This window comes from Micrasema longulum, unplaced genomic scaffold (assembly GCF_059751315.1).
Source record: "Micrasema longulum isolate JH-2025_06_02 unplaced genomic scaffold, ASM5975131v1 h1tg000692l, whole genome shotgun sequence".
In the NCBI taxonomy this organism is placed as follows: domain Eukaryota; kingdom Metazoa; phylum Arthropoda; class Insecta; order Trichoptera; family Brachycentridae; genus Micrasema; species Micrasema longulum.
Window position 1 is genome coordinate 485,299 of NW_028277888.1, and position 12,750 is coordinate 498,048.

General features: G+C 32.0%; 1 protein-coding gene across 1 annotated transcript in view; it reads left to right on the top strand.

Moving 5' to 3' along the window:
- Positions 1-12,750, top strand: part of LOC148279623 (uncharacterized) — a 188,683-nt gene that overhangs the window by 94,669 nt on the left and 81,264 nt on the right. The window lies entirely within an intron of this gene.

Sequence of the window (12,750 nt, forward strand, 5' to 3'; positions counted from 1 at the left end):
TGTCTTTCACCAGTGGCTTCATTTTTTATTACTTCCTCGAGTTTTGAAATATTTGGCTTTTTTATGCACACATTTGTTTGCAATTTAACCTCTCGGCGTCAACAATAGGACAATCGTGTAATATACTCGTATAAATGACGTCTTGAGAGATGAGTCCATCGCAAAGGCAGCAATCATTATCTATTTTTTTTAATTTATGAAGATATTTTTGGATAGCACCATGACCTGAAAGCATCTGTATTAACTCTTAAAAATATGATAAGTATCCAATATCTCGGCATTCTTTCATTTTTTGAAAAACAATTTCATTATTTTGCCTGTATCACTTAATTTATCTTTTGTTCTAAGTATTATATAATTTTTCAACACATAAAATAAATAATTGGAAGTGTACAAATGAAACATAATTTAAAGGATCATAATTTAAATTATAATATATGCTAAAGTACATTTAAAAACAAGTCCTTCGAATCGAATGACATAATACGTACCCGTCATTTTATTTATCAACTATTTTTGCCCGTTGACAATATTTAAAATGCAAGAATTCCAAATTAATTATATTTCAACTCCATTGAACCTTTTACCAGTGCCGAGTTAAAACATGGAAAAACAAAAAATAACTATAGGTAGTACTTAAATAACCGTAATAATACACAGACACCTACGTAATACATTGAACATGAATTATTTGTCTCTTTCTTACTTGTTTTTTTTATTTAAAAAAAATATAAAAAAACATAAGTTTATTCAAAGATTTTAATAAATTAATAGATTATAACAAGGACGGAGAATACTTTAAAGAAGGTAATATGAAAGTCTAAGCAAATACAGGGCTTACGACCTGTCATTAGCTAATTTAAGTGGCCACTTTACACGCTGTAACATATACCATTTTGCCTATGTTTTAACATCCATTTTTCTTCAAATCTTCCATCGGTTGATTTTAATAAAGTTCAAGAGCGGAAACCTTTATTATCGTGAAGAGATTCATCTGACTGAATTATTTCACATACTAGGCTACGCCTGAAAACAATTTTCTATTTTTTAAACGTCTTTTTGGACCAATTGGTTTTCCTTTTTTAGGTATTCCCTTTTTTAAGGTATTTTCCATCCCTGTTGTAATTTGTTCATCTTAATGACTCCCGAGGTGGTGAAATCCAGTTTTTTGTCTACAAACATTTAGACAAGCTCAAATATTGTAATTTTATAAAATATTATATTTATATTTTATTTATTTATTTATTGTGGATAACTTATATAGCGCCATTTTCGTAATAAAATACCTCAAGGGCGCTTTACATTATGATTCTATTGTTAAGTTAATTTAATTGAAGCTTTTAAATTTGTAATTTAATTAAAATAATTTATTTTGTTGTCACGTGCTACGGATTTATTCAAATGATTTAGAGAACAAGTGGGTTTTAAGTTTTTTCCGAAACATCACTTCACTTTCACAGCCTCGCACCTCTGCTGGGAGAGCATTCCATGCCATAGGGCCTGCGACCGCAAATGCGCGCTCACCAAATTTAGTGCGCTGTTTGCGTAGAGGTATAATAACTTTTCCTCTCGCCGTAGACGTAGCTGATCTAAGCGTGAGACGCCTGTCAGCTAGTTCATCTGGAATGCATAGTTCCCTTAGATATTCCGGAGCCGAGTTGTGCAGTGACTTATACATAAGCCAACAGAGTTTGTATTCGACCCTCTGTGGAAAACGTAGCCAGTGTAGTTCCCGAAGTAGTGGAGTGATATGACTGAACTTAGAGATTCCGAAAATAAGTCTCGCTGCGGCATTCAATACAGATTGTAGGCGAGTCATTTTGTTCATTGGTAGACCTGCATAGATACCATTACAATAATCGACTCTAGACACTACAAACGCATTTATTAATTGACGGGCGGCATCAACCGGCAAATTTTTGCGTATGCATTTAATTTGTCTCAGCTGGTAGAAGCATGAACTTATCGTTCTACTTATTTGAGCGTCAAGAGATAGGTCAGAATTGAGTAAAACTCCCAGTAGTTTAACGGTGGGTAAAACGGCACTCCCTACATTGGGTAGAGCCGTATCCTGGATCAAATTCTGTCGTCTGGCTGAAGCCACCCACAGTTGTTCAGTTTTTGATGGGTTTAATGTTAGTCTGTTTTCAGCCATCCAGTTTCCTATTTTCTTGATGCATCCATCAATTAAATTGACAAGCACACTTCTCTCGCCTGGTTTGCAATAAAAATAAATCTGCGTATCATCTGCATAGCAGTGCGACCACAATCCACATTCTTTGATAATGTTCTCTATATCTTTAGTGTAAAGGAGATAGAGAAGTGGTCCGAGTACTGACCCTTGAGGCACTCCTGTAGACACTCGAAAGTTGGTTGAGCTTTTACCCTGGAACACGACTGCATATTTTCTTTTATTAAGATATGAACTGAACCACATATGTGCCTGATCACGGATACCATAAGTTTTCTCCAGACGTTCAAGCAAAATATTATGGTCTACAGTATCAAATGCAGCGCTCATGTCCAGAAGAGCCATCAACACCAGATTACCAGAGTCCACCGACGTTATAATGTCAGACAGTACTCTTATCACTCCCGTCTCCGTGGAATGAAAACGTCGGTATGCCGATTGCCTTACCGAAAATAAAGAATTCCGCTCGATATAGTTAACGAGCCTGTGAGAAACTATTTTTTCTAGTATTTTTGATACGATGAGAAGATTTGAAATAGGGCGAAAACTGGAAAGATCTTCCACATCTAGTTGAGAATTTTTTAAAAGTGGAGTTACATTTGCTTTTTTTATGGCTCTCGGAACAATGCTGCGCTCCATGGATGTATTAAATAAATCTGTTAAAAATCGAGCTAATACGTTTATGCATTTTTTCAAAAGCCATGTTGGCATCGGATCTAATATACATTGTTTGTTGGGTAATGCCGCAACAATCCTTTTAACCTCATTTATAGACGTTGGTTCAAATTTACTGAATTTTTGAAGGGCATTATCTAAAATTACAGGTTTTTTCGCCGAACTACACGCCAGTCTGATTTTTTCGACTTTATTTGTAAAAAAGTCGGCAAAATCAGTGGCAGTAGCGCTTGTGTTAGATGTCTCTGCTATACAGTCACCACGAACAGATTGAAGGCTTCGCCAGAGTTGTTTTGGAGACTTTTTCTGTTCAGTGATTTTTGTACACCAGAAACTAGATTTTATTTCTTTTATAAATGTCCTATAAGAGGCTTGCATATCTAACCATATTGATCGGTCCGAAGTTGACAGTGTGTTTCTGTATTTGCGTTCTAGACGTCTTAGCTCTTTCTTTTTGAGTCGACAATTTTCGTCAAACCATGCATCAGATTTCCTTTTTCGAATAGTTTTCGTAGTAAATGGTGCATGTTTGTCTATCAGGTTAGATAGTACCTCATTGTACAACCCAACCAATTGATCGACGTCGTTTGAGCGACGGTCAATGTCCGGACCAATCAACGATGTCAGAAGTTCGGATTTAAAATGTTCTAAATTTAATTTTCTCCATGGCCTTGATGCGAGTGTTTTGTAAGTTGGTGTTGGTTTTTGGATATTAATTTTACAGTGCACTAATCTTTATAACTATTATTCCTATATTTTTTTGCTGCAAAAATAAGTAGATTCCTGATTTATTAAAGTCTTTAAACAATAAATATTTTAAATAATAAAATCAATTTAAGTTCACAAATTATAAACAATGCGTGGGATTAAATTATTTAGTTTCAAATCTTTTATTCAATTAAGGATTTCAAACAAAAAAATTGCATATTAATTGACAAACATCAAAGTGAGTTATTTTTTTGCCAAAATAAAAGTTTTCTTAGCTGTAATATTTCACTCAAAAAACATTTACAAATTGGCAGAAAATGATAATCAGATTGTGTTCAAACTTTAGACCTCTGATTCGTAAGTCTACGAGACAATCACGGGATTCCGTTCGTTTAATTGTTTATAAACCCAGCTACAAAAAAGAAATAGTAGGACGATAGTTTTCGAAATCTGTGTGATAATGTGATAGAATTAATGTTTGAAAATATTTATTTATCTTGAGTGTATTTGAATTCTCAGAGTTTGTATCATTTCCTTGCTTAAGAGGTTAATAAATCACAAATACAATACCCAACATTTATTTTAGATTCATAAATATATCGAAACTCCACGCGATAAAGTGTTGTGGTTTCATACCAATAAGTTTATTTCAGTTTTGTCCCGAACGGTGCTAATTTTGTAGAGGTAAAAACTAATTTAAATTCACAATAAATTAAATGATTAGGTTGACCTGTGTGTACTGGCCATGTTTTTACGAAGCTTGTTTTTTTTATTTCGAAGAATTTTGAGAATTTGATTTATTCTTACGTTGCAAAAGAGTGATTATAAAACAAAGTTAAATCACGTATTTTAAATAGATGTTTGCTGATCGGTACTCGTAGAAGTATTTTTTTTCATGCATGAAAGCATGAAAAAATTATTTTATCTTAAGATAAAAACTTATATTTCATAGCTCAGTTATAAATGAAAAACTATTAAATTTTTGGCTGTGTTGGGCGGGTATTTTAAACGCACATATAAAAAATAAAAATAACTTAGAACAAACAGTCAAAGATCACATGTCTCCTTAAACGCTTATTAAATGTGGAATAAAGTAGAGTAAACAAAAGACAAAAGTTATTTGATGACGTATTGTATTTATATATCTATGGGCCTTACTGATAAACCTAGCATTAAGTTATACTCGGTATAGAGCTGGAATAGTGACCAGATAAACTTATTTTAAACTTATACTTTGGTCCAACATGGTATAGCGCTGGAATAAGCTCTTGATCTGTCATCTGTAAAAAAAATTAGTAGTAAAATGGATTGTATTTATCTCTAATTTTAACAATTCAGAAAACATGCTATCTTTCCAGTCATTTTCAAAGTGAAATATCGTTTATGGATGTAAAAATTATCATTAAATTTATGTTACATCTAAATCATTTTTATTAAGTAGCAGAGGTTTTACGATGATCTATGTTATTAATTGCAGTATTTATGCATGATTCGATTCGCAACGATTTATTACAATACATTTTTTAATTTATTTAATAAAAATATGTAAATCAAGTCGTTTAAACATTTATCAATGGCATATTTCTGTACGTAATTTATCGTTTTTACAACCAATATTATTTTTGTGCGTGGTGTGATAAGGTTCAGTCACCAAATACCGCACCCCACTTTGAAAAAGAATTAACAATTACAAATTAAAATAATGATTATTTCTTCACTTTTGTTTTAACTCTCTACTCTTGTGTGTAAATTATTTTAAAAATTTATTATTGTTTTGTATTATTATTTATGTAAACCATGAAATAAACTTTTAAACTTTCCTTCCAAAGAATTTTCTTTTTAATATGCTTCTTTTTTGGGTGATACAGTGTGTGTGTATAATTCGTTCGCAAACACAGTATCACCTAAAAAATAAAAAATAAATCATATTGATAAAAGTGACCGTGAAAACCTTCGCACCTATTTAACTTTCTTTTTCTTTTTTTCTCTTTTTTTCTTCTTTTCCTCTTTTTTGAAATAGCTTTTTTATTAAATTCTTCTTCTTTGATATAGGTAAATATTCATATTTGTCACAGATGTAATATATATTTTTTTTAAATACAAGTACTGTTTACCATTGTATACTTTTTCGATGTTTTTGTTCTTTTTTAATATTTTGCTGGTTTTATTATAATTATGTAAAAGGTTCATGGAACCGTAAATAAAACAATTGATAAACAAGTAATATTACTTTCTGTCAATCATGATATGTTTGTTTAAATATATGTACCTTAATTATTGTTTAATGCATTTTTGCGCCCCAACATAATTGTTTTCAACTGGGATTCGTTACGTGTTGTAATTCCATTTATACAGTGGACTTAGAATGCCTAAGGACTAGTTCTAAATTATTACTAACTGATAGATTGCAGAGTCGGGATTTCACTCAGTAAGGAAACTTGTCAGGGGACCGCATTTCTCCAGCAGAGTTGTTCCTTATATAATGTGTCAGCGTCGATTGTAGATTCCCTGAATTCGTCTGCATGAAATCTCGACTGCCCCCCGGCTATACTTATTAGATGATTATTATATTCAATTCGGGAATCGAGATTAATAGTGCCAGACTTTGATCACTACGCGTGCCGTAAGTGTAGATAACTACATAATTAATTTAAATCGGCAATAAATAATATCAAATAAAAATGCTCCGATCGACACGTGAAAACGCTTGCTTTTAGAAAAGGGGATTTTTTTAAGAGTGACACAATTTTGATGTTTGTTAGGATGGGTTTGTTTAGATTATTTTTCGAAGAACAAAAATACTCATTGATTTAAAAAAAAAAATAATTTGCAAATGTTTTCCGCGTCTGGCAGTTGCACAGCGCATTCTGACGTCCAATTTTCAGCTACTTTTTATTACAAATCTGGTGGTACTTCCAAAATGGGGAAATGGTTTTTTACTGAATTTTTGGTTTGTTTTGTTTTTATAGACCATGGACTTAACCTAACCACATAGAAAATTATCGAATGGTGGCAAATATTGTACTTGCCAAACCAGTCCCGCAGTGAATTCGTAATTACCTCAAAGGTCAAATTTTTGGTTTTCAAAGTACACTAAACAATTGGCATGCAATATTTGAGTGTAAAGCGTTTTTATGTAAAGCGTTATTTTTTCAATTTTTATACTTCTTCATGGACCAGGCAATCTATCAACAACATTTTAAGCTTGTCCAAATCTTTGTAGACAAGGACTGGATTCAACTCCCTGGGGAGCTGTTTATATTAATATATTACAACTTTGAGAAACTAGCTACTAAAATAGCAAGTCAGTTTAACTCAATGGACTCATGTTCTGTTGAAAATCTTTATATCTGAAGATTAATATCCGAATCTAAGGCAAATTGCCCTTCAGCTGACGGCAATGTTTGGGTCAACTTACTTGCGCAAGTCTGCATTTTCTGAAAACCTGGTAAACGAAGAAGTGTTAAAATTGGAAAATTGTTTTCAAGCGTTGCCTAGTTGGTGATTCGGTTCAGCCGGATGAATCTCACCCACGTGAAAAAGGTTTTAGCTATTTTACTTCACAAACATCAACAGATGAAAGAATTGAAGGAATATGGATGTTCAAATATAGGCAGAATGGTGAATGTTACACAGTGTGTAAAGTGGCCACTTAAACCAGCCATTGACAGTTCATAAGCCCTGTAGATGCCTAGACTTCCATATTACCTTCTCTTAAATGTTCTTCATCTCTGTTATAATATATTAATATAAACAGCTCCCCAGGGAGTTGAATCCAGTCCTTGTCTACAAAGATTTGGACAAGCTCAAAATGTTGTTGATCTCCATACATAGCAAGATAAACCTCGGAAATTAGTGAATAATTAATTTACTAACATTACATAAATTCTTATATTGCAAAATTGATTAATTTTCTGTCTGTATAGGTATACAGTTTTCTATCTGCATTCTTATTTGCAAAAAAGTATTTATTTGACAATTGTAGACTGCATTAAAAGTTACCCGTAAAGGCGGGCTGTTTAACCCATCACTTAATGCAGACTGTAAATCAACATGAGTACAAAGTGTCAGACACGAGTTATCTTTTCCTAATGTTTTGTTGATTTTATGAAAAAGGAAGATAATTATATAAATAAAAAAAATTGTCATGAATAATATAATTCAATAAATAGTAATAAATCAAAGAATCCAACGCAAAATGGCCTTTCTGTTTTATTTTAATAGTTTTTTTAACATTGCGCGTTTCATCTTAAAACCCGTAATAGTTTTATCTTTATTTACACCACATATTTTCTACACGCTTTTTGTTCGAACTTATATGAGTTGAAGTTCTTTTGAGAACCCGTTAGTAGCAAACAGGAGTTGGTTTTTCCTTATAAGGAAAAGTTTTTATACATTCCCTGGTTATATCTTATCCCATCGTCTGTAAATGACACACTAGAAGTGAAGTTACTTATTATTTACTGAATTTTTACAAACTTGAAAATTCCAGCTACAATGCACGACTTCAAAGCAAAATCTTGGAAAGAAATAAATGCCTTTGTATCAATTCTACACCGATTTTCTTCAAGACCGAAACAGTTTTTTGATGTTCAGTTATGTAATGTTTATCATTTTTGCCATAAATTTCCAAATATACAGTGGCAATAATTGTTAATGTTTTCTGTTAAAGAAAAGAACATTGTAAGTGGTATTCAAAAATTAAATTAAACGCATAGAAATGCGTAATACTGTATTTAAATTTACAAATTTTACTTATTTTTTTAGTTGTACAAAAATGATTTCTAAAGGTTTTTTTGGTTTTTGTTTACTTCTTTTTTAATTTAATCAGCATTCAATATGTAACGATTCATTATATTTAAAATGAAAATCATGTTATCAGTGTTAAGTAAATTTCATATTTTTTTCCGCATCCGTTTCTAAGTGGAGCATGTGGACATCACTAGTTGCCTCCAGGAGACCCTATCCCCAGTCAGCACTCTCGCCTTCTCCCACATCAATCTAGCGACTGTTAGTTCCGCTAAATAAAGTCGAAAAATTGTCATCAATGGCCTTCCAGAACGGCGCGGCGCGAGACCGCAGGTTTAAAGAAGAGGCAACTTGGGTTTAGGCTCTTCTAAGGCATGCGCAACACGTGACCAAGCCAGGTCCACTGCCGCATCCTCAAAACGCTCGTTATAGGCGACTACTGCGTCCGTTCTTGGACTTCAATGTTAGTTATAAAATCGAACCACCTCATACTTAAATTCTCCTCAAGCATTTATTCTCAAAACTCAGAAGTTTGGTGTCTGAGTTTTGGTAAGTGCCAAGATTCGCATCCATATAGGAGTACTGGCATTATACAAAAATAGAATAATCGGCATTTCGTTTTGACCCAGTATAGACTAAAGTTCCAGACAACACGCATCATGTTAAAAATTGCTCCAACTAGCTCTTTGCGTGTTTAAATAAGTTTACTCTTTAAAAAGCTTCGAGAATGCCCTCTTATCGACGGGTGGTGGAAAAGTTTTGTACCATCTTTAATCTTGAAGTTATAATTCAATATTAAACTTTTTCCATTTGAATACATATTTTTTAAAATATTATCTTCATTCCCTTATTCTGTAGAATTATAGGAATTTTTTCTACTTCCCATTCATTACATAAACAAATTATTCATGATCAGTTATTTATTTGTGTGTGTATTAATTGTTTTATAAATAAAAATACTCGTGTCAATATTGGGTATTACTTGCAAACCCGGCAAGATTTAAAATCTTAAAAAAGTTAAATGTAAATTGAAACCTATTCAGAATACAATTGTTCACAATAATTGTAACATTGTCAGTTCAAAATACGCCTTCATTTGTGAAGATCTGACTTTCGAATTATTGGGTTTGGTGCATACATGCCGACCTCTACTTGACTATTGCAAAGTTTGCAATCTCCGAAATTAAATAAATTATTTCACTATTGTTTCTTGAAAAAAACATGGTTATTTCATCACAAGTTACATATAAAATATTAAATGGTAATAATAAAAATTGAAATACAAAAAAAAAATTAAGTTATTATTGTATTAGTTTTTTCCCATTTGCTCAAAATAAATAAACATGGATTTTGCGAATAGTAAACTCATTTATCATATTCTTTAATATTCCCTAAATGATATTGAAGAAAAACACTTTCGATAACGGGTTTAATTTGATTTAATTAAAATGCATGTTCCACCAAGAAAAATCAGTAGAAAAACTCAAACTTATACCGGTTTGTTTGCTACGATAAGTGACAACTCCTTCACGACTTGTTTAGGTATCTCTTCAAAATAAATCATTCCTACTTGTGGCATTTATTTATACGTATTAAACTATGAGCGAGTACCTGAGATTTGGTCTATAGGAGACCGCCTTTGTCGGAAATTAAACGACGCAGTTCGTGGTAGAAAATGACGCTGGCACTGAAATAAGCCTAGTTTTCACCCACACGTTTCAAAACTGCATTCAAATGATGCATTTCAACGCGAACTTTCTGGACATTATAAGTGTATTATGTCCGGACCAGCTTATGCATATGATGGCCTTAGATAAGCTTAAACCTGCACTTGGAATATTAAGTCAAGTACTCGAGAACAAATGTTGCTTGATAACTTATATTACTTAAGTAAAGATATTAGCATTTACTGACGTGTATTTAATGTGAGATAACGTTTATGCTTAAATAAATTATGTTTTTATTTATTTATTTATCAAAAAGTTTAATAAAATTAAAATGTCTTTTTTTTTACATAATATTTCGGTTTTTTAGGCGTGACACATGTCAAACCGAAATTTGGGTACATAATATACTGGTAATAATTACATAATGAAAATAAATTTCAATTTTAACACTCGTATTATTATAGAATTATATTAGGTTAATGACGAAAACTTAATTTTATCACAGTTTATTAGTTATCAAAATTTGGTTATCTATTTATTTAGTAACAGTTTTGAATTAAATTACATTTTACAAGGGGCATTTAATAAAAAAGATATAACTACCTTTATTTATTATAATACAGTAAAATGAATCACGATAAAAGACATTAGAGTTTTACTAATAATATTTATATCACGAGTGAAAAATGGCAAAAACGTAAAAATATGTAGCTAGGAGGTAGAAGGTAGGAAGGTTCATCATCATCAGTGGCGCTACTACTTAATTTTGGTCTGCCTCCGCTTCGTCTGCCTTCCGGAGTGGTATAAAGAATCTTTTTTGGGGAACGATTATCATTCATTCTGTGCAAATGGCCCAACCATTTTTCTTATTTTCTTATTTTTATGAGTTGTGCAATGTTGGGTTCGCCATATAGTGCCTCTAATTTATAATTAAACCGTCTCCTCCTCGTTTTGGTTGACAGGACTAAATATAATATTTTCTATATTTTTCTTTCAAATACTAATACCATGTTTTCATATATTTTGGTCATAACCCAGCATTCGTCAACAAATGAAATATTAATATTACACCATTAGATACTATAGGAGGGTCCAGACGATGTTATTGGTAATGATAATTTTTGAATTTTCTGTTTTTTTTTAGCATTAATAAGTTTTGTAATTCTGGAAAATCATTAATGTTTTTTGTAGTATTAATCATCCTCGTTTTCTTATTTGCACTTAGTGGTGCACAAGGCAATGCATCGGTACTTTAATTGGAGCGTAACTGGATATTTTTTCTTACATAACTCGAAATATTTATGTGCGGAACATTGTTTTAAACCAATATTTTACATCCACCTGCTAGGAATAGAACCCGGGATTTCAAGCGAGACAATATTAGGCAAGTGCCCCAACCACTACACTACGAGGAGGATTTTTTCCACTCTAGTACTTTTCAATATTTTTTTCCTGGGAGTATCGAAAAAACTCGTCCAGGGAATCTCCTGGAAACTCTTCCATATTATGTTTGATTCATTGTCTCTGGACTTTACATCTGGAAACTAGGATCTATGAACTGCAAATAGGTACCACTAGATGCAATAAAAAAAAACTTTTTTTTATATTTTTATTAGAAAAATAAACATTTCCGTTCTTATGATTGACCAAAACATTTCGATTTTGAGGGCCATTTTTAACGAGTTGTAAATAAATCACTACTAGAAAATGGTTATCAAGTTGTGGTGAAGCGGGGTGCGAACCTCTTTAATTCCGATATTATTATTTGTTGTAGAAGAAGTAAACACTCGTTAGAAACGAATATTGAAATAAAAACGAATATCGGAAGCTAAATTACTTTCTGCTTACGTACATAAATTAAAGTTTTTTTAAATGGTTGGTTTTGCATTAAAGCATTTCAACTCCTTGATCAGGTACGCAGTATTGCTTGTTTGGATGTCAGTAGGCATTTCTGTAAGGAATTAAGATACAAAATAGAATACTCCTGTATACTGCACTAGATCTTGTTCTCCTGATACAACGTAACTTGTAAATTATTGCTTTATGACAGGAACAGGTTCTAGGAAGATTTTAACATGCTATTTAAATATCCTTAGGGTTTCTATCTTATATCAGCTGCATTTATTACCTTCCCTCATATATATAATATTTATGTGATTCTATCATATAATATTTTTAATATGAATTAATAAATTTACAAAATGTTTATTTTTATAAACAAGTTTTTGCATTCTTATGATTTACAAAAATATTTTAATTTTAGAAATTCATTTTCAACGAGTTGAAAATAATTCACCATTGTAAAATAAGAACAAATTTGTAGTAGAGAGAGTTCGAACCTCGGTACTACGATCCGCGAGTTCACGACAGCAGCCACCGAGTCTAAAACACTCGCCCAAGATTCTGGTTTTATTTTACACACAATCTTTTGTGCTCTCGGGCAGATAAAACAATATTTTTTTCATATGTATTTTTTTGTAAAGGAGTTGTTTATTTTTTGCCTTGCTTATTATGTATAAGGCTTATATTAAATGCAAAAGGTATGTCCCTTTTAATTACTCTGACTTTAGTGTGAGGGTCTAATAGGATAATATGCCGTGGCCTTGTTAAGAAACCTCTCCGCATTTGCTTTAAGAAGTGGAAACCACAGAAAACTCATCCAGGAGAAGCCAAACTATTGACAGACATCAAAAGTCCTTCCGTTCCATTTTGAGAGTGTTCGGCATTTTGTGTCTTATTTTTATTTATTTCAGCAATTAC